At 39.4% G+C, this 21,178-nt stretch overlaps 1 protein-coding gene across 3 annotated transcripts in view; it reads right to left on the bottom strand.

Moving 5' to 3' along the window:
- SYNE3 (spectrin repeat containing nuclear envelope family member 3) overlaps positions 1–20,896 on the bottom strand; it is a 188,086-nt gene extending 167,190 nt beyond the window's left edge. For 2 of the 3 annotated variants that reach the window (XM_007473627.3, XM_007473628.3), the window contains exon 1: positions 20,789–20,862. The gene's annotated coding sequence lies outside the window, so the exon portion shown is untranslated. Of the gene's footprint in view, positions 1–20,788 lie in introns of all 3 variants that reach the window. The other variant, XM_007473629.2, reaches the window with a different exon arrangement.
- Positions 20,897–21,178: the final 282 nt, after the last annotated feature.

The following is a 21,178-nucleotide window of genomic DNA, read 5'->3' as shown; positions in this document are numbered from 1 at the left end:
GCCTTGGGGATCATATGCTACAGATGAATGCAATGAGACCAGAGAAATTAAGTAACTCACCCAAGGTTACTCAAGGACAAAGTAGGGCTTTAAAACCTCTTTGGGGTTTGTCTCCATATCCGGTGCTCATTAGAGCAATAGGCTCTTATTATTGTAATTTCCTTGAAAGACCAGGGCTTTGTTTTCACCTGCTTTACATGCCTAGCTATAAACATATCATAAGGTGCACAATAAACAGCTGTGGAGTTAATAGTTGAGAAGTGCTCTATACATTTATGTCCATTTTACAGAAAACCTGAGGCAGAAAACAGGCTGAATAAACCACCTGAAATTACATAAGAAACAGGACTCACTATAGGACCTGATAAGAAAAAGAGAGGGTATGCCATCAAAAACAAAAACAACAACAACAGTTATTGCAGGGAACCAGTCCTCTAAGCACCTGGGCATACAGAAGCTTGAAAGCAGCAGACAGGACTTGAAGTTAGATAGGAAGTCTTTTCCTCAATTAAAAAGAATTCACAAACCTACCCCAAATGAACTCCATTGTGATCGTGGTAACATTTTCTCTTGGAATTCCCACTGGGATTTCCATGAATCCAATACAATAAACATTAATGAAGTGCCTTCTATGTGCCAGGGGCTTTGGAAAGCACTGGAGACAGAATTAATAAAAGAAAGATAGTCCCTTACTGCATTGGATTGTAAACTCCCTAATCTAAGGAGAGACAACACATAGGAGGAGGCAGGAAAAGGGAAAGGAGGCAGGGATTACCCTGGAAGGGTTCCTAGGAGACTACCTGGAACATATCTGGCATAGAGACCCTTCATCCACCCCATCCACGCCATTCTAAATCAGAAAGAGGGGACACTACTGACCAAGGGTGAATACAAGGCAGAGAAAACTCTGAAGTGACTTGCTCTAATCTGAAGAGCTTTAACCTCTCCAACCATTCATTGTCTGCTTAATGAGTTAATTTTAAACTTCTACTATCCACAAGCAAAAGGTTCCTTTGGGGTTATTGTATTAACCAAACTTTGTTATCTCTCAATTCTCCTAGCACAGGGCTCTCCACTGAACCAGTGGGCATAATAAACATTTGCTGAATTGAGTTATAAAATGTTCTTGGGTATCATAGCACATTGCAAGTTCCAGGCAACTTGGTGTTAGTGGAAACCAAGAAAGTGGGTTTTGGATCCTGATTCTGACATTCATCTGTGATTCTGGGTAACTCATTCCACTATTTAGAGGTTGTTTCATCACCTATAAGATGGAGAGAATAACATTTGCACGACCTGCTTCAAAGAGTTGTTGCCCTCAAAGTTGTATGTAGAAAATAAGGCAACTAGGTGGCACAATGGACTTGGAGACAAGAATCTAGTGTCTGATACCACCTATGTGAAGGAGGGCAAGACACAATCTCTGCCACAGTTTCCTCATCTGTAAAATGGGGGAAATAATACCTATCTCCCAGGGTTGTTGTGAGGATCAAATGGGATAATAATTATAAAGCATTTAGCACAGTGTCTGGCACATAGTAAATCCTATATAAACATTAGCTACAAGTCACTTAACTTGTCTGCCTCAGATTCCTTATCTATTAAATGCAGATAATAATAGTACCTACCTTCCATAGTTGTGAGGGTAAAACAATGTAATAATTATAAAGGGCTTAGCACAGTGCCTGGCAAATAGTAAATGCTATGTAAATGTTAGCTATTATAATTTTTTTAGAAAATGTGGTAAAGAAATATAAATCATGAAATTTTAACTTGGAGACATAACACTGACATTCTTTTCTTTAGCAATTAAAAAGAAAAGATGAGGATAAAGGGTATACAATTCTGGCAAAGCACACATTATACTACAAAGATGTCACATCCTTTAAAATCTCCATTATTGAACTTCTCTAGGAGTAGCAAGGCAATGATCCAGGGCAATTCTGAGGGACCTATGAGAAAGAACACTATCCACATCCAGAGAAAGAACCGTGGGAGCAGAAACGCAGAAGAAAAACATGATTGATCATATGGTATGATTGGGGATGTAGACTCTAAATAATCACCCTAGTGTAAACATCAATAATATGGAAATAGGTCTTGATCAATGACACAAGTAAAACCCAGTGGAATTGTGTGTCAGCTATGAGAGGGGTGTGGGGAGAGGGGAGGGAAGGAAGATGAATCATGGAATCATGGAAAAATATTCTAAATTAATTAATTAAATACAATTTTTAAAAAAATCTCCATTGTCATGTAACTCCAGAAAGGAAATACCTTACATCTCTATGGAGTCAAATAAAATCTTTCTACTTTGTTTCCTATTCATTGTTATTCCCCTTATTCAAAAGGGCAGACATCTAAGTAGTAGTAATCATGTTGGTTAACATTGCTATTAAGATTTACAAAGCATTTTGATCATCACAACAACTTTATGATGCAAAAACTATTATCTCCATTTTATAGTTTAAGAATTTGTGTCTGGCACAGATTAAGGGAACTGCCCAGATAGAAAGGGTCTAAAGCTGGTTGCAAGTCTTCCTGACTCCAGGTCCCAGACACTAACCACCTTACCACCTACTTGCCTGCACTTCTGCGGTGCTTCACAATTCAATTAAATTTTATAGATGAGGAAACTGGCTCAGAAGGGTTAAGTGACTCTCCTGAAGTCACAAAGCTAGTGAGTGGTATAGCCCAGCCTCAAAACCAAATCTCCAGATTCCAAGCCTATTAGTTATGCCGTCTAGTTATGGCTCTTGAAAATATATGCCAATCTTAAACATATTTTTCAAGGAGCTGATGAATACCTTCCTTAACATGCTTGCTTTCCTACCTAATTTTCCTTTTCCATACATATTAATATGAGTGATGGCCTCCTGTCTCTTAATAAAGAGTTAAGCCGCCTTTGGAGGAATGGCAATTCACACACACACTAATTCTGAGTCAGAAACACCTTCAAGGTATTACAAAACAAGACATTATTTGTGTAGGTGCAATCAAAGCCTGGGACACATCAAAGGTAGAACCAGTTAGGTCTGAGGCACTTTTCTTTACTAATAATCTGAAGGGCTAATTCAACTAAAGACAACATTCAGAAACAAATAAACAAAGGAAAACTCGGGAAGAAAGGTGTCTTCAATAATAATTAGTTGGCAAGAGGAAACTCAAGGCCAATTACAGTATCAGAAACACAGTGTCAGAGCTGGAATCAATTAACACGCATGTATTCATTCAGCTCCTGCTGTGTGCCAGGCTCCATGGTAGGAGATACAAAGGGAAGAAAAAAAACACAATCTGTGCCTTCAAAGGCATTCGTTCTATCTGCCTGGGCCTTGGAGGCCGTCTACTTCGGAGTGCTCTTCACAACATCCTCTCCAAAGGCTTTTCTAGTTTTTTGCCAGAAGACATCTAATGGACAGGAACCCACTGTTATCACCCTACAAAACCGAGTTAGGCTCATTTCCCTGAAGTGGCTTTCTCCCCACTTCTAGGAAGCTTAACACCTGAAAAGTCTTTCATTTAATGTGTCAAAGACAGAATGGGGACAAGGAAATAAGACTGTTGCTGTCCTGCAGTACTAATGCATGGCAGCTAAGTAATCTGGGGCAAACCTCACAGTTTTCTCATTTCTAAAAAAGAGATTGTAATACTTGCAATGCCTTCCTCAGGGCGTTGTTGTGAGGAAGCTGCAGTTATACAAAAATGAGCTGTTACCATTGTCTTATACAAGTGGAGTTCATTTAGCAAAAATAACAGATTCTAAACTCCTATAATTCAGGGCCCTGGACCAGTTGTAGAGAATAAGGATTTCTTTAGTAACTCCCCGGTGCCAGGCACTGTGCTAAGCATTTTACAAATATCACCTTATTTGACTCTCACAACAACTAAGGGAGGTAGGTGCTGTAATTATCCCCAATTTAGGGTTAAGGAAACTGACGCAGGAAGAGGTTAAGTGGCTTGCCTAGGGACACACAGTAAATTTCAGAGGCTGGACTTGAACTCAAATATTGCAGACTACAGGCCCCCAGTACTCTATGCCCTGTGCCACCTAGGAGCCTTAAAAAAATGATAAGACATAACCTCTTATCTTGTTATAAAAGGAAGGGATGGTAGTGCCACAAATAATTACAATGCAAATTAAAATTTGTATATGCAAAGCGGATAGCAAGGTAGGCCAGCAGTCAAGAATATCAGAATTCCAATATGTCCTCAAACACGTCTTAGCTATGTTACTTAATCTCTGTTTGCCTCAGTTTCTTTGACTGTAGAATGGGGATCATAATAAAACCTATCTCCTAGGGTTGTTGTAAGACTCAAGTAAGATAACATCTGTTAAGGATGGTGCTTAAGAATGCTTCTTTCCTCCTTTCCTTAGTGCTATGAGAGAATAAAGAAGTCCCTTCACAGTTGTCCTCCTATAGCCTGAAACTAAGTTTAAACAAGGGGAAAAAGAGAGATGTGCTTTCAAAAAAGTTTTGGTTACATAAATAAGAACTGTAAACAGAATCAGCTGATAAAGGCATTAAGGAAGCTTGTTATAACCAAAAAGCCTATAATAAATAATTCTGTGAAGCATCATTATATTTACTAGATACTTATTATTATTATGTAAGCTGCTTTTGCATGCTCATTTGATCCTCCTAATTCATCTATAAGTTAGGTTAAATGTATTATTACTCCATTGTAGGGAGGAGGAGGAATGTAAGGCTCAAGGAACTTACTGAAAGATCTTGGTAAGGGCAATGCTAGAGTTCAAACCCAGTCCTTGTGACTTCTGGGGGTATAGCCTGAGCTATGGTATTTGATAATCAGGTAAACCCTCACAAAACTCTGACCTAGAGGTGTAGGAGCCTGGTGGGTTCAGGGAAGAGATGGGCTAGACTATTGACTGAAACGGGATAGTCCAAATGGCAAGAATATTATGGTGGGAAGAAGCAGTTCTTACTTGAAGATTTAGCTGAAAACAGATGCATTTGGAGGTCCCTGTCAAATCAAAAATATTGCCTATCTATTCTATTTATTTAATAGGCTTCTGGCTAAAAGATCTTACCCTTCCAGGTAAGATCCTAATTCTCTCCCTATATTTAAAAAAACAAAAACAAAACAAACAAAAAAAACAACCCTGTACCCACTGGTCACAAGTCTTTAAGAATCAGAGTAGAAGGGTTCCAATCCTACTTCTGTCAGTTATCTTGGTCAAATCATTTAATCTCTCTGGATCTCAATTTTCTCATCTTTAAATGATGGTGGGGTAGAAGGGTGGACTGGATGAACTTCAAGGTCCCTTCCAGCTCACTCTCCAAGGACCCATAATTCCATAGCTCTTTGAGGACACCGACATCAAGAAAGGAATTAATAGCCTTCTGCTTGGCATTTAAAGCTCTTCACAGCTTACTTACCTCCTTCCTAACCTTCTGGTTGTCTTCTACCATCATCCTTTGCATAGACTCTACAACCTAGCCACAATAGGCTACTTGTTCTTTCTATATGACCCTCCACCTCCTATCTGAATGAATTCCCTTCCTCCTAACATCTACTTCTTAGTTATCCTGGCTTCCTTCAAGACTCAATTCAAATTCAACCTTCTGCAGGAGGCTTCTCCTACCCTTCTTCCACCCATCCCTACCCACTGCCTTCAACTCCAGGGTTACCTTCCATCTGCTCAGACTCTATCTGGTACTTTCCTAGTTATTTACACATAGTTGTCTCCTATTGGACTGTGAGCTTTTGCCATTCCCAGTGCTTAGCGTTGGACCTGGCACTGGCACTGACTGGCCAAGATGGTAAAACTTTTCTCCCAAATTAACCAATTAAAGGGGAAGATGAATTGAAAGTATACCCCCCTAGCTCAGTTACCTTTATCTGCATGACTGCATCACAAAAGGCCCTTCACATTTCCCTTAGCCTTAGTTTCCTCATCTATAAAATGAAAGGGTTGCAATAAGGGAGCTCTGAGTCCTGTCAAACAATTCCTGTAGGCAAAATTTGTGGTACATACACACTTAGGACTTCTTTGGTACACTGACTTTTTGCACCAGTGAAGTCACTTCCTTGTCTGTGTTGTCCACATAAGCAAAGGGTTGATTCATTAGCAGTTGTGTCCAACAAATCCCTTAAGAATAACGAATTTATATAGGTGATAGTGACACTGTGTGTAAAGAGGTTGCTTAACTTCTGTCCGAGTGACTCATCTCATCCCCAATGTACCTGGCCAGGTATAGAACAGGCCTAAGTAGCCAGGGCAAAACAAGAACTGCTCTTGTTTAGAAAATAGAGATAGCTGAAAAAGGAAGAAGGGAAAGCCCATGATTCAGTAGGTTGAGCATGGACCTATGAGTTAGACTTGGCTTCTAGTCCTGGCCCTGCCACTAACTTGAGTGATCTTAAACCACTTCATTTTTCTCAGCCTCAGAGATCATCCAGTCTAACCCTTTCCTTTTACAAATGAAGAAAATAAGGTCCTTTCCAGCTCTAAAATTCTTTAAGATTTAAAAATCATTTCCTTCAAAATAGCTCTCCAGGCCTGTTAACATGAGAATTATTCATTCCATTTGACAGATGAGGACATTTAGAATGAGATATTTAAGTGACTTGCCCAGAGTCACAAAAAAAGTGTTAGAACTGGAATTTGAACCCAAGTCTCCAAAGGCAGCATGCTTTCCCCTTCACAAGCAGAGGGCAGAGTTTAAACAGGGTCCTGGCCTCTTCCGCTACTTTGGCTTTCATGCATTTCATTCATAAAAGCAAAGAGGTAGACTAGATGACCTCTGATCACTTTCCAACTGCATCCTATAATCTAGTGAGAAGTGATTGACTCTTCTTTCCCTCCATAAGAAAAAGCATAAATGTAAAGTTATTTTTCCAATAGCGACAGGCAGGCCCTGCACTAATTCACCCATTCTTATAATCTGGCTCTGTCCTAGAACCAAGGCATGAATTTTCAAGACAGGAGACATGACATGAATTAGGGATTGGAGGACAGAACCAGGCAAAGTGAATAGACCCTGAATCAAAATTTTCACCCATAATACTGGTATTATTATTATTATTATTATTATTATTATTTGTTCTAGCCTACTGAGCTAAATGACTGCCTGAGTTCTAATCTCAGCTGACTGGCTATTTAACTTTGAAGAAGAAACTGCTTTCAGCCTCAATTTCCTCCTCTAAAAAAAGAGATGGTATCAGATTGGCTAATATGACAGAAAAAGGAAAATGAGAGGGAAAATGACAAATGCTGGAGGGGGTTGGGAAAATTGTAACACTAATACACTGTAAGTGGAGTTGTAAACTGATCCAACCATTTTGGAGAGGAATTTGGATCTATGCCCCAATAATACTGGTATTATTATTATTATTATTATTATTATTATTATTTGTTCTAGCCTACTGAGCTAAATGACTGCCTGAGTTCTAATCTCAGCTGACTGGCTATTTAACTTTGAAGAAGAAACTGCTTTCAGCCTCAATTTCCTCCTCTAAAAAAAGAGATGGTATCAGATTGGCTAATATGACAGAAAAAGGAAAATGAGAGGGAAAATGACAAATGCTGGAGGGGGTTGGGAAAATTGTAACACTAATACACTGTTAGTGGAGTTGTAAACTGATCCAACCATTCTGGAGAGGAATTTGGATCTATGCCCCAAAGGCTACAAAACTGGGCAGACCCTTTGACCCAGAAAAATCACTATTAAGACTGAATCCTAAAGAGATTTAAAAAAATGAAATGTATCTATGTGTAAAAATATTTATAGCAGTTCTTTTTGTGGTGTCAAAGAATTGGGAACTGAGGGGATGTCCATCAGATGAGGAATGGCTGAATAAGCTGTACTGAAAAAGTTATGGTATATGATTGTGATGGAACACTATTGTGTTATAAAAAATGATGAGCAGGATGCTTTCAGGAAAACCTGAAAAGACTTACATGAACCAATGCAAAATAAAATAAGTAGAAGCAGGAGAACATTGTACACAGTAATAGCAATATTATATAATGATCAACTGTGAATGACTTGGCTGTCCTCAGCAATACACTGATCCAAGACAATTCTAAAGGACTCATGATTTAAAAAAATGCTATCCACTTCCAGAGAAAGAACTAATGGATTCTGAATACAGATCAAAACATATTATTTTTACACTCTTTAAATTGGTTAGGGAGTCGTGCATGTTTTTTTTCATAATGTAACTAATATGGAAATGCATTTTACATAACTAAACATATATTATCAATATCAATTGATATATAATATCTGTAAATATATCTGCCTTCTCAAAGAGGGGAGAGGAGAGGAAGGAAGAGAATCCAGAACTCAAAATTTTAAATAACAAATGGTAAAAATTGTTTTAACATTTAACTGGAAAAAATAAAATATTTAATTTTTAAAAAGAACAGGTTGTACATAAAATTTTCTAAGAAAAAGTCTGTATACTCTAATCTGACTATTAAGACAAAACCATGAAAGATTGTGTTTAGGTCAAGAGGTAGTAGGGATTAAGAAACATGAGAGATTTGAATATTCACAACATAGTAAAGGCTCAATTATATAGTATTTGCTTGATGATATATTTTGCAGAATCACAGAATCTCAGAGCTAGAACTCTGAAACTGTTTATTACAAATCACATATCTAAATAAGATTCCCCTCTATAGAACATTCAACAGGGAGTCATCTAGACATTGCTTAATGTCAGGATCTTCTCCATCAGTTCATTCTACTTGGAGATATCTCTAATTATTAGCAAGTATTTCTTTCCATAAAGCACGAAAAATTTCTCTTTGTAGTATCTATCTAATGTTCTTCCTTCTGAATCCAAGCCAAAACCCCCTCCTATTTCTCTTGCTTCTGTAGTTTTTCACTTCCTCGGGGATGGCTATTATATCACCTCTAAGCCTTTTCTTCTCCTGTCTAAATATTTCCATTTCCTTCAACCAACCTTCATTGAATTTAAGCCCTTCCCATCCTGGTTGTTCTGGATGTGGATCTGGATGTGATCCAACTTATTACTGTCTTTCCTACCCAACCCTAAACAAATTACAAGTTTAGTTTGATCAGGACAGAGTACAAGAGAACTGTGAAATCACCAGTCCTGGACTCTCACCCTCTCTTAACGTGGTCTAAATTCACATTAACTTTTTGGACTATTCTATTTGGTAATTCATATTGAGATTTGATCCCTAATACTCCCATTTCCTTTTTAGATGAATAACGGATCCATGTCTTACCCATTCTCTTCTCCTAGTTTACCCACTAATTCTGGTTCTTTGCTCCCTCCCAAGCAAAACAAATCTAATCTTACTTACTTTAAAAAAAAAAAAAAGCCTTAACTTAGATGCCATACTGTATATTGGTTAAAGGCAGAACAACAGTAAGGCCTAGGCAATGTGAGTTAAGTGACTTGCCCAGGGTCACACAGCTAAGAAGTGCCCGAGGTCAAATTTAACCCAGGATCTCTCATCTCTAGGTCTGGCTCTCAATCCACTGAGCCACCTACTTGCCCCGTAATCCTACTTTTGAATGATAAAACACCAAGAACATAAAAAAGCTGTCACCTCTCCCAACCCAACCTAGTCTAATTGTAAAATATCATCAGTTCTTTTAATGGATACCTCTATGGCAATGTCTTGAACTCATTTATGTGGAAGCAGTTTCATGTAGTGGAAAGAGCCCTGGAAAACTCAGAAGGGCTTGCTGTCCTTCACTTACAAGCTGTATGGCTTTAAGCATTAACTGTAATCCACATTTCCATAGAAGTGTAAGGTTTATAGAGAGTTCTCCTTACAAACCTTTGAGATAGCTAGAACAAGTATAATTTCTCCCATTTTATAAATGATGAAACTGAGGTTCAGAGTAGTTAAATGGCTTGCCTAGGATCACAGAACTATTAAATATCAAACCCACGTTTTTAGTGCCAAACTCAGTGTATTTCCCACTACAACTACATCATCTCTGAACCTTATTTTCTTCATCCATAAATTGGACACAATAGGATCTGCACTATTCCCTTGACTGATTTATTTTGAGCATCAAAAGTGCAAGTATTTACAAATTGTAGCATTCTGCAAATATAAGGTTAAAGATATGGTTATATGCCATTTTACATTGTAGCAGCCATTTCAGCAGCATGTAGGGGGAGGGAGGTAGCTGATATCAGTTTGGTTGCATGGGGCGGGATGGGGTTAAGGAGCACTGAAAAGTTCGAAAGAACATTCACCTCAAGAATGATTGATTTTCTAGTTAATAATCAGTCTCTTTCAGCTGGCTGAAGTTTCAGTTCGTAGAGACATCTGAGGAGAGATCCTCCCATCATTATATCAGGCGGAGTTCCTTTAAAAACAAAGGACTACCCTAGAATGAGTCAGCCTACGTTATTCCAGCTAATTTCACTGGGAGTAGTTTAGCTTTGTCCGAAATGCAAACAAAACTCATGCTTTAGTAAGAGATTAAAAAAAAATGCGGATAGAATGCCTCACCTTAAGAGTCCTGTGACTCGGGGTAAGAAGGGAATCACAGATGTACTCCCTATCCTTATTTTCATTTTTCAGAGGAGGAAACAGCAGATCAGAAATCTGAGGTGAGTTGTCCCAGGACAACCAGGTTCAGAGCAATTAGGAGGCAGCAGACCCAGATCTGCCAACTGCAAATCCAGTCCAGGGAATTTTAATCTTTTTTTGGGGGGGAAAGGGGTAGGGATACCCTTTGGTAATGAACCCTATTTCTAAATTAATAAGATACAGTACATAGGATTATAAAAGAAACCAATTATATTAGGATATAGCTATCAAAAAATGTTTAAACATATTTACAGATCGCAAGTCAAGAACCTCTTCACTAGACTCATGTAGCTAATGGTTTTTGGTCCAGTGCTCAAGTATTCTTTAGTGACTTATACAATAAAAAAATGGAAAGACTGGTCAGAAAACAGAGCTCCTCTAAAGTACTATTCTAGATCTGACCATGGGCAGTGAGTGATAAACACAAACATTAACAAATACTGTTTCCCATTCACTTTCCCTTATCTCTGTCCTGTGGTACCAGGATTCTACTCTAAAAGAATGAGAGTGTGAACATTTGTTTTTACTCTTGTACTCAGCTACCATTTCTGACTACCAAGACTTAAGAATGGGCCAAGTGCTGAATCTATATCCTTTCATTGTTCCTCCTTTTGTTTTGAGTTCTGGTTGAGTCTGTGTTCTCTGTGATTATAGGAGTCTTATTTTTTAAAAATACTCATTCAATTATTTTAATGACACTTTCTGAAGGATATGATGCCTATTTGTACAACTAACTTCCACTCTCTGGACCTACCTCCATTTCCTAATCTGTAAAATGGTGCTAATGAGACTTGTAGGTAGTACCTCATCATTTCGCTTCTGGACTATTGTAATAGCCTGCTGGTTGGTTTCCCCTATCTCAAGCTTCTTACTACTCAATTTCATCCTTTACTTAGGAGTCTCAAGTGATCTTCCTAAAATACAGACCTGCCCTATCCCTCTTGTAGTCAATAAATTCCAGGAGTTCCCAATCATCTCTAGGATCAAATCCTCTGTTTAGCGTTTTAAGCCTTTAACAGCAATGATTACTTCCTTCCTTCCTTCTTTCTTTCTTCCTTCCTTCTTTTCCTTCCCATTCTTCTGACAATTTACTATTCTCTCTGAACTGGTGACGATGATCTTCTTGCTATACCTCAAACAGGACTCTTTCTCCTGTCTCTACCTTTTCACTGGCTACTTCCCACACACACTTGGAATTCTCTTCATCTCTGCCTTCTGGTTTCCTTCATGGCTCACCTCAAAACGTACCTTCTTCAGAGAGACCTTTGCCTATCTCCATTCCTTCTCCCACTTAACCTATGCCTTTCTTCTGAGATTATCTCCAACTTACTCAGTATACATTTTTTGTATGAATAGTTGCTTGTACGATGTCTCTCCCACTAGCATATGAGATCCTTAAGAGCAGGCATAATTTTTATCTTTCTTTGAACTCACAATGCTTAACACAAAACTATTGTGTCAATGCAACACTAGTATTTAACAAGTGCTTGTTGACTTGACACATATGGCTGTTGTTAAAAAAAAAAGTATTTGGTAAACTTTAAAAGCACTGTTGAAATGATAGTTATCTGTGCTTATTTTCATTCATTAGAATTGTCATCGTGGTAAAAATCTACACAAGTCCCAGAAAGTGAGAAGCCACATGGAGTGGAAAATCATATGTCTAAGATATCAACAGTCCTCTCATATCATAGATGTGTCTTGACACATATGGCGTGTGGGCCTGTGAAAGGTACAGGATTAAACAGATAGAATGGCCAAGACTGACTGCATTTTTCTAGCCAATAAATACCTTATTACATGGGTTGAAATCTGAGCACATAGTTCATATTTTGTGAACTCAGAATTGAGATATGAGGTCAGTTGCCACACTATTGACATAACCTAGAAGAATAGCTTCTGCTACCTCCACACTAATTTAGGGAGAATTTCTTCTTGGTTTTAAAGCCAATTATCCTTATTTCACAGAGTCATGAGGGGAAAGCTCTATACACATTCAAGTACTATCTAAATATGAGCTATGAGGATAGAGATAACAGTGATATCCAATAGGCCAGATCCTGGGACTATTTCTTCCAAAAGTGTCAGTCAAGGCTCCTGGTGCTTAGATATTCTCCTACCAAATCGGTCGTAACCAGATAAAGGAGATTAAGAACTTTAGGAGAAATTATTAAGGAGAATTTGTGCTGTAGAGCAATCTGTGATGAACCCCGAAGTGAGTAATTTTTAATAATTATAGCATCAGAGGATTTCAGCATTTTAGGAGAAACATCCTTAGAGGTCCTCTAGTCCAACTCTTTCCCTTTATGAAAAAGAAAATGGAAAAGTGAAGGGATTTGACCAAAGTTTCCCAGAGTGATCTAGGAGAAAGTCTGGGATTAGAACCCAATTACCCTGACTCTCAGTTCAGTCACTGAATAGAACAAATAATATTCTGAAAAATTATATAAAACATAGAGGTCCAACAGCCAGCAACAGACCTGAGTGTAGCCAGAACCAGATTATTTGGAAGATATTTAACAAAATAAATAGAAATATAATAATACTCAGATAAATCAATATGCATTTTTCAGGGATCTTTATGTATGGACTGTTAGCCCCTGTTTCTATTTAAGTTTGACACCATTGGCATAAAAGACAACATCAAGGACATGTATTACCCCCAAAGAAGGAGATCCAATCATATAGTAATAGCTGGGAGTCACACAATACCTAGGAATAGATAACTCAGATGTTGCCCTGATACACAGAGAATATTAAAAGAATCAGAGGAGAGAGAACCTGTAGCTTGATACATTTATCATTATGAAATATGGTTGAGTGTCACATCTTACTAATTATGAGATTTTTAAGTGTAGGGAATAATTTCTCCCCAGAGACCAGCATTCAGATTGTTGTTCAATTGTATTCAGTCTGCCCTGCTCTTCTTGACTGCGTTTGGGTTTTGTTTGTTTTTTTGCAAGGATATTAGAAAGGTTTTTCATTTCCTTCTCCAGTTCATTTTACAGATAAAGAAAGTGAGGCAAACAGGGTTAAGTGACTTGTTCAGGGTCACACAGCTGGTGTCTGAGGCCTATTTTGAACTCAGGGAGATGGATCTTCCTAATTCCAGACCCAGCACTCCATCCATTGTGCTACCTAGTTGCCCAGAGGCTAGCATGAGTATATGGGATGCAGCAGGCATGCCCAATGGCATCTTGGGATACACGATAAGAAAACACTTTGTATACCACTCTCTAACGAACTGAGACTATGTAAATCACATGTATCATCATCAAAATAGCTAACACTGACACAACAGTATGATTTTTTTTTCAAAGATGTGGACAGGAATAGCATGGGATGCTAGGATATGGATGGCTTGGGTCCGCTAGTACTGGTATCCTCAATGCTGCTGCATTGTGAGAACTGAATGAGATCACTGACTTCTCTCTCAGATTTTGAGTATTTGAACCTGTTAATCAGTTTCTCCTTCTGGAGTCTCTCCATCCCAGGCTTCAGATGATTACTACACTATTCTAGTATTCCCTCCAGTCAAAAATGATTTCTTCTTCCTCAGAATTCTACTTTATATCATCCTTATTTGTGTACGTATATTATCTCCTTACTAAACCCTCAACTTTCTGAAAACAGAATTTGCGCTGTTTTTCATCTTTGTCTCCTAGGTGTCACACACATGAGACACAACATGGCACGGTGGATAGAGGGCCACATTTGGAATGAGGAGGACATAAGGTTAAAGTCTTGCTCCTACCACATACTGACTAGGTGACCCTGGGCAATTCACTTAATCTCCCAGTGCCTCAGGAACTCTCTAAGATTATAAATTGCCTAACCCGTACCAATCTGTATTGGCAGAGGGGACTCCTGGCCTTTGCTGATGAATTCACTAATCTGATCAAAACAAAACAAAAAAACCTGACTCTGTGCCCTTAAGAAATGAGCAATAAACATTTGATAAATGGACTTTCCCTCTTTATGTCTCTTACAGATGCTTTTTTCTCCATCATGGAGGCCCCATCCTTTTCTAGATTCTAGAAAATTTTGTTTGAATTGTTAGACATTTTTGAAAATTTGTTCTTTGACCTCTTTTCTCCTTTCTGCACTCTCTTTACAGGGTGTCTCAGGTTTCAACCACCACTTCATGCCATTGACTTCCAAAATAACTACCAGACACATCTCTAACTGCCTGCAGGGCATCTCTACTAACACTTCAGCTAGAATTTGACCAAAATTGTATTTCTCTTTTCTTCTAAGTTTGTTCCTCCTGTCTTCACTAGCTCTGTCTTTGGCTTGCAGTCATTTACCCATTCTCCCAAGTTCAAAATTTGAGATTTATTCTTGATTCTTCTTTCTTTCTCACTTATATTCAGAAAATTAACAAGTCTTTTCAAATAATAACAACAATAAAATGATTTCTAATCAATAGCTAAGGTTTATCAAGAGCTTTGCAAATATTATCTAATTTTTCTGCATAAAATTTTATTCCCATTTAACAGATGAGGAAACTGATGTAGTGGGTAAAATGACTTGGTTCAAGGTCACACAGCTAGTAAATGAAGCTACATTTGAACTTCAATGTTGCTCACATCTATCTACCCAGCTGTAATCTCACTATCAGAGCTCTTTGCACAACCTCACATCAGACCCTTGTTAGTACCACACAGAGGTCTCGCCTCCCCTCTCAATTTGTTCTTGATATTGGTGATCTCCAAAAGGAGCTGAAGCTTGAGGGGTGGGGTGGGGGTGGTGATCAACCAATCAGTGAGAGTTATTGTCTCCCTCATCCCTCATCCCCCAGGATTATATTGGGCTTGTCTCCAGTACAGTGGAAGATCAAAACCTCCCCACTTCAGCCCCTCCACCAGTGGCTTCTCAGGAGCCTGGTGTTGTCCCCTGAGGGCAATTACAACAAAGCAAGATCCAGGCACCAGCAGCAGCTGAACAAGCAAAATCTCCTCCCTCCTTGTATCCCCCAATCCCCCAGATTACGTCAAGGCTGCCACAGGTGCCTCAGCAGGTGGGCTTTGCTCTCTGAGTACCACTCAGTAAAGCTCCCCCCTACTTTTTGCTTTTTTTTGGGGGGGGGGTGTTGTCATGGAAGTGGGAAAAGGCAACTAGCACTGGATGAATAGTCATGGATGGTTGCTATCTCTCTGCATATCTGATTGAATTATCTTTCCTCCTAAACCCAGCTCTCTTTCCCTGGAGGACACCATCAGTCTGTCTCTGATTCTCAAAATTCTCTTTATCCTTGACTCATCTCTGAAATGAAACTGTTTTTTTTTTTTTTTGAGAGTTACCAGAACTTTCTTAATTGACAATCTAATGGTCTATTCTCAGTTTTCATCCTTCCTGATGTCTGTGTAGCATCTGACACTGTCCACTAACCCTCTCCTTCTGAATACTTATTTTCTGGGTTGCTAAAAACAATGCAAGTGAATCATCTACAAAAGCTCTCAGATCTGTCTGCTTAAAAACCTCCAAATCAGAATTTTCTAAGCCATCTTAAAATCTTCCAAATTTGAAAGGACTTGTTTAAAATACAAAGATACATCTATCCATCTACACGAATACTTAACTGATCTCAGGAAAGACCCTATTTAAGCATATTTCAATACAAACCTTTGCATGATTGGTGGATGGAAATTGGAAATGACTGTCACAATTTAGTAAGCATAACTGATGCACATATCTTCCATTTGGAGCTATGTGTCTTTCAAACACAATATCTTTTCCACTGATCACAACAATTCAATCAAATATTAAAAAACTAAACTTAGAACCAGACCTTCTCATTGCTGTACCACAAAGCAATCAACCAAGATTTTAAAGAATAATGAAATATGTACAATCACATGACTCTCATTTAAAATGTCATTAAACATAGATTATTTTCAAAATGTTATTTCATTTTATCTTGTCTTTTTAATTATGTAAGCTTTATACCACACATTAGTAGAATGATACATGTATGTAGTTTATAAATAAGTAAATATACAAACGTAGGGATACATGCTCCAACTATTTTTTTGCTGATAGGAGTTCATGATCAAAAAAATTGAAAGCACTTCCAAGGTTTTCTCCCTCAGTCACTTCTCTACTCAAAAATCTCAATGAATTTCTAATTTATTCTGGCATTCAAGGCTATATTAAGCACTACTCTGCTTGTAAGCCTTATTTCATAATTCCTTCCCTCTAGATGAATTTATTGTCTAGACTAGAGTCTAGACCAACCTATCTATTTACTCTCCCTCCGTCACTGCCCTTTCTCACCTTTGTTTGTGCTATTCCTTATGCCTGGAATGTTTTCCCTCCACACTTTTTCTACAATTGATTTCCTACAAATCCTTTATATCCCAACTCAAATAGCACTGGAAGCATCACCTGATATTACCTATCTGAAAATCAGTATCTGTAATTATCTTTCCCCTCTGGATTCACATAGAAACTTGTGCCTCCTCAATACATTTACCATTTTGAATTATATTTGTATATCATCTTACTTTGCTTAGGAACTAGACTCATAAAGGCAAGAATTATGTCTTGTCCAAAGGTTTGCTCTCCTCTAGAAGCCAATATAATGCACTGCATAAAGCAGGTGCTTGATGTAACCTGGGATTCATGATATGAAAGTGCTTTGTATTATGGTCTCTAATTATCTCAGGCTATACAATCATATGCATTATAATAAGCATAACTCATATTTTTAAAATAGTAATAATGACTATCTACTGCTTTCATTTAAAAATATGGGGGGCAGCTGGGTAGTTTAGTGGATTGAGAGCCAGGCCTAGAGACAGGAGGTCCTGGGTTCAAATATGACTTCAGACACTTCTTAGCAGTGTGACCCTGGGCAAGTCACTTAACACCCATTGCCCAGCCCTTACCACTCTACCACTCTTCTACCTTGGAACCAATACACAGTATTGCTTCCAAGATGGAAGGTAAGGGTTAAAAAAAAAAAAATATATATATATATATATAAATAAAAAATATGGCCTCATTTTATTTTTACAATAATCCTGAGGAAGCTATATGGTAGGCAGTCAGATAGTAGACCTGGGTATTAATCTTGGCTCTTCTGCTAATTAGGCTTGTGACCTTGGACAAATCATTTTAACTCTCCAAGAAGCACAGGATATCAAGCCCAACCCAGACATGTTCAAGATAAGAAATCTAAGCTCCTTTAAACCTCTTCTCTCTGTACTTTGGTTTGTCCATCTTTAAGATAAGCATATCTGCCCTTCTACCTAGAATTTTAAAATCACAGAATTTAAGCACCTTCCCCCACCTAGAATACTTTCTATTTGACCATCTGCAATGGCCAGTCAATTTAATTATGAAGTAGTATTTAAGAATCATCAATAATGTCAATGCTCATTCATAATGAAAAAAATCCTGAGACCTGGGCCCTTTCTAGTTCATCTTGCTTCTATAATTAACTTGGTAAAATGACTTCTCCCATGGTACCATAAAACATGCACTAAATCTGGAGTCAGAGATATGGGTTCAAATTCTAGCTCTATAAGTCATTGAATCTCCTGGCTCTCAGTTTCTTCTCTCTGTAAAATTGTGTTGGACGTTAATCATAAAAGACCATCCCCTGAGAATGTCTAAAATACTATTGAGGACTATGCTGGGCCTCAGAATCCTACCTTAAGAGGAAGGTCTTTAGTTCAAATCCTTTCCAGTTCTAACAAGTCTAAGTTTCTCCCTGTTAGCTAAAAAGCATTAGGGCTAGTGCAGATAGCATGGTCTAGTGGAGGGAGTCTGGGAGTCAGAAGATCTGGGATTGAATCCTGGTCTGTAACTAATATGCTGAAAGTCTTTTGTGTCCTTGTGACAGTTTTCTCCACTGTAACACGGAGTCAGATAAAATTATCTCAAGGCCCTTTTCAGCTCTAAATATACGCTCCATAGGATATGCAATTATTTTATTGTCTGGTACTCACATAGTGATCCTGCCACGATCTGAAAGTGAATTTTATTTCCTAAAGCCATTTGGTCTGGTTCCTTGAGCTAATTCAGAAGGGAGCCTCCATGGCCACTAAACAAGGGATCCCCAAGCATCTTAGCAACCCTGCCTGTGTCTCTGCATAGCAATGAAGGGAGGAGGCTGTGAGGAACTCAGAAGCCTTGTCCATACACTAGGCAAAACATGCCTCAGGCACATGCCTGAGAACCATGCAAAAAACATGAGCCCTGATGCATTTTTATAAAAAGAAGACAGGCCTGCAAAGTCAACTATAAACCAAAACTGGCGGAGTCGCTTCAGGAGGAAAAGACTGAACCTGTTGTGTATATGTTTTCATTATTACCTTTTAAAAATGAAAAGTCCATTAAACAGTGTCAGTCATAAGGCTTCTCTAAGGAATTTTCTATAAAATACAATTTTAAGGAAAAGTCTTGCCAAATGAGTCTCCATCCCCCACACACTACAAGAGACGCTATGCTGGATCCAACAAGGGCCTCCCATAATGAAAGTTGATGCCACTGTATTAAGGGTCTTGGCACAGCTGCAAATCCAGAACATGTCCTGGTAGTGGAATGTGCTGTCCCAAAGGGGAAATAAAGAAGTGTGTTACAGGGTGTTCTCTCCATCTTGGTGCAAAGTTACAGGAAATTTGGAAAAACATACCCATTGTCCATGCTCCCATCACCCACTCACCAAAAAAATACTTTAAAAAAAATCGGACAGACTATAGCTAAACGGTTTCCTCACCAGTGGTAGACACATTTCCCTTTTTTTTCTGGAATGCAGACTGTTTTCCAACAGTTTTTCCTCCTGCCATCCCCACCCTCTCCCACCAGTCACTTGCTTTCAGAGCTGGCTTCCCTAGGATCTCAAGAGTATTCTTAGTGTGAGTCAGAAGACCCTGGGCTTGGAACGGGGTAAAGACAAGAGGAAAAACTTACTTTCTTTGTTAACCCTTCAGGGCTGAAAGATTTATGCTTCCAGTCAGAAACTAGAATCCTGGCGTCTTGCAGCTAGAGAGCCTTAAGGAAAAATAGCTAAGATCCGTGAATTTTAGAGCTGAAAGCACTTTGAGAAACGCCTTCTTGGCCCAGTATCCTTGTGTTACAGATGAGGAAACTGAGGTCCACAGAGAGGAAGTAACTTGTCCAAGGTCACTGGGTAATGACAGAACCAAGAGGAGAACCCAAGCCTCCCAATTTCCAAACCAAATATTCCTTCTGATACAGGTGTCTCCTCTTGGAGAGCCTCCAAGTCCTCTTAGAGCTCCAACGTGTGGGAACACCATGAACAAAACATGCACACCTGCGGACATCCGTAGTCTCCAATTTAAAATATCAGAGGGGAGGGCAGCCAAGAGATGCAGCAATTTGAGCGGGAAGTGGGAGGTGGCATCAATTCGGATTCCAATCGCTGAGCCACAGAAATAAGAGGATTTGCTGTAGGAGTGTGGGAGGGGGGTGCAGAGCCCCGAGACACAGAACAAATTAGGGAGGTCTGGTACTTCCACAGGACTGTTAAATGTGTTTTCAGTTTATAGGAAGCAGCCTGAGTTAGCAGAGTTGAGTTTTAAGATCAATCTGTGAGTTTTAAGATTTAGCCCCTGAGTGGCTCTGCTTCCTTGGCCACTCCGTTCTTTTTTGCATTCGTTACATCTTGGTTGATTTACTGAGAAACGTAACTAGAACAACTTCCCTACTCCTAGCTGGGGAAGGCGAGAGGGGGAGGGAGGCGTATTTCAATTTAAACTATAAATAAGCGCCAGCCGCCACACAGCCCACAGATGGCACGTCACGGGCACAACCGTCACTGCCTCTTGGGCTGATATTTCACTTCTGTTTTTTTTTTAATTCTTCTCTAACACACTTACTCAGAAAGCCAGCCATAAACACACACCATCACAGAACGTGGAGTGAAACTCACGCAGATAAAAAACACAAATTGACAAGGGGAAAGCAAGAGAGGGGAGATTAAAACTATCGTCCCGGGCCGGTGTTTCACAAAGTCGGAGAGGGGCTAAGCCAGAGGACCAGCCTCCACGAGCTCTCCCGATGGGCGCCCCTGGCACAATCCGGGGGATTCCCTAGGTTCGGGGACTGACTTAGCTTTGAACTTCGAGACCGTTCCGAAATCACCATTAGCTCTCCAGCCCACCTAGTCCATCCCAGCGAGATTGATCCTTCCCTCATCCTCCACCTCAGTCCCCTACACCAACACCCCCCGAGGATCCCTCGCCCAGAGGGCATTCACACTACCTGAGGCCAGCAGGGAGAGAGCGCGGGGTACCGGTGACAGCTCGTAAGAAAGCTCCCGGGAGAAATGCCAGCTCAGGAAAGAGGGTGGGGCTAGGACACCCCGCCCCCCCATTCCAGCCCTCCTCCAACTCCGCCTCCCCATTTTTTTTTAGAAGGGGGATATGCAAGCGTAGAGTTGGAAGGGAGCCTGCAAGTTTGTTAGATCTTTTCCTTAAACCCGTCCTCTTCTGCTTATCTGCTAGAGACCCGGCCCTAGGCTGATTGTGTAACCATTCTTCAAGGACGAGCTGCTCTCCTACTGGGGCTCGAATCTACCCCCTCCTTCCACTTTGCTTAGAGGCAGCCTCGACTCTCCGCATCAACAAAAGCATGTACCTCGTCATTGTATTC

This window comes from Monodelphis domestica, chromosome 1 (assembly GCF_027887165.1).
Source record: "Monodelphis domestica isolate mMonDom1 chromosome 1, mMonDom1.pri, whole genome shotgun sequence".
Classification (NCBI taxonomy): domain Eukaryota; kingdom Metazoa; phylum Chordata; class Mammalia; order Didelphimorphia; family Didelphidae; genus Monodelphis; species Monodelphis domestica.
This window is presented reverse-complemented; position numbering and strand designations above follow the sequence as displayed.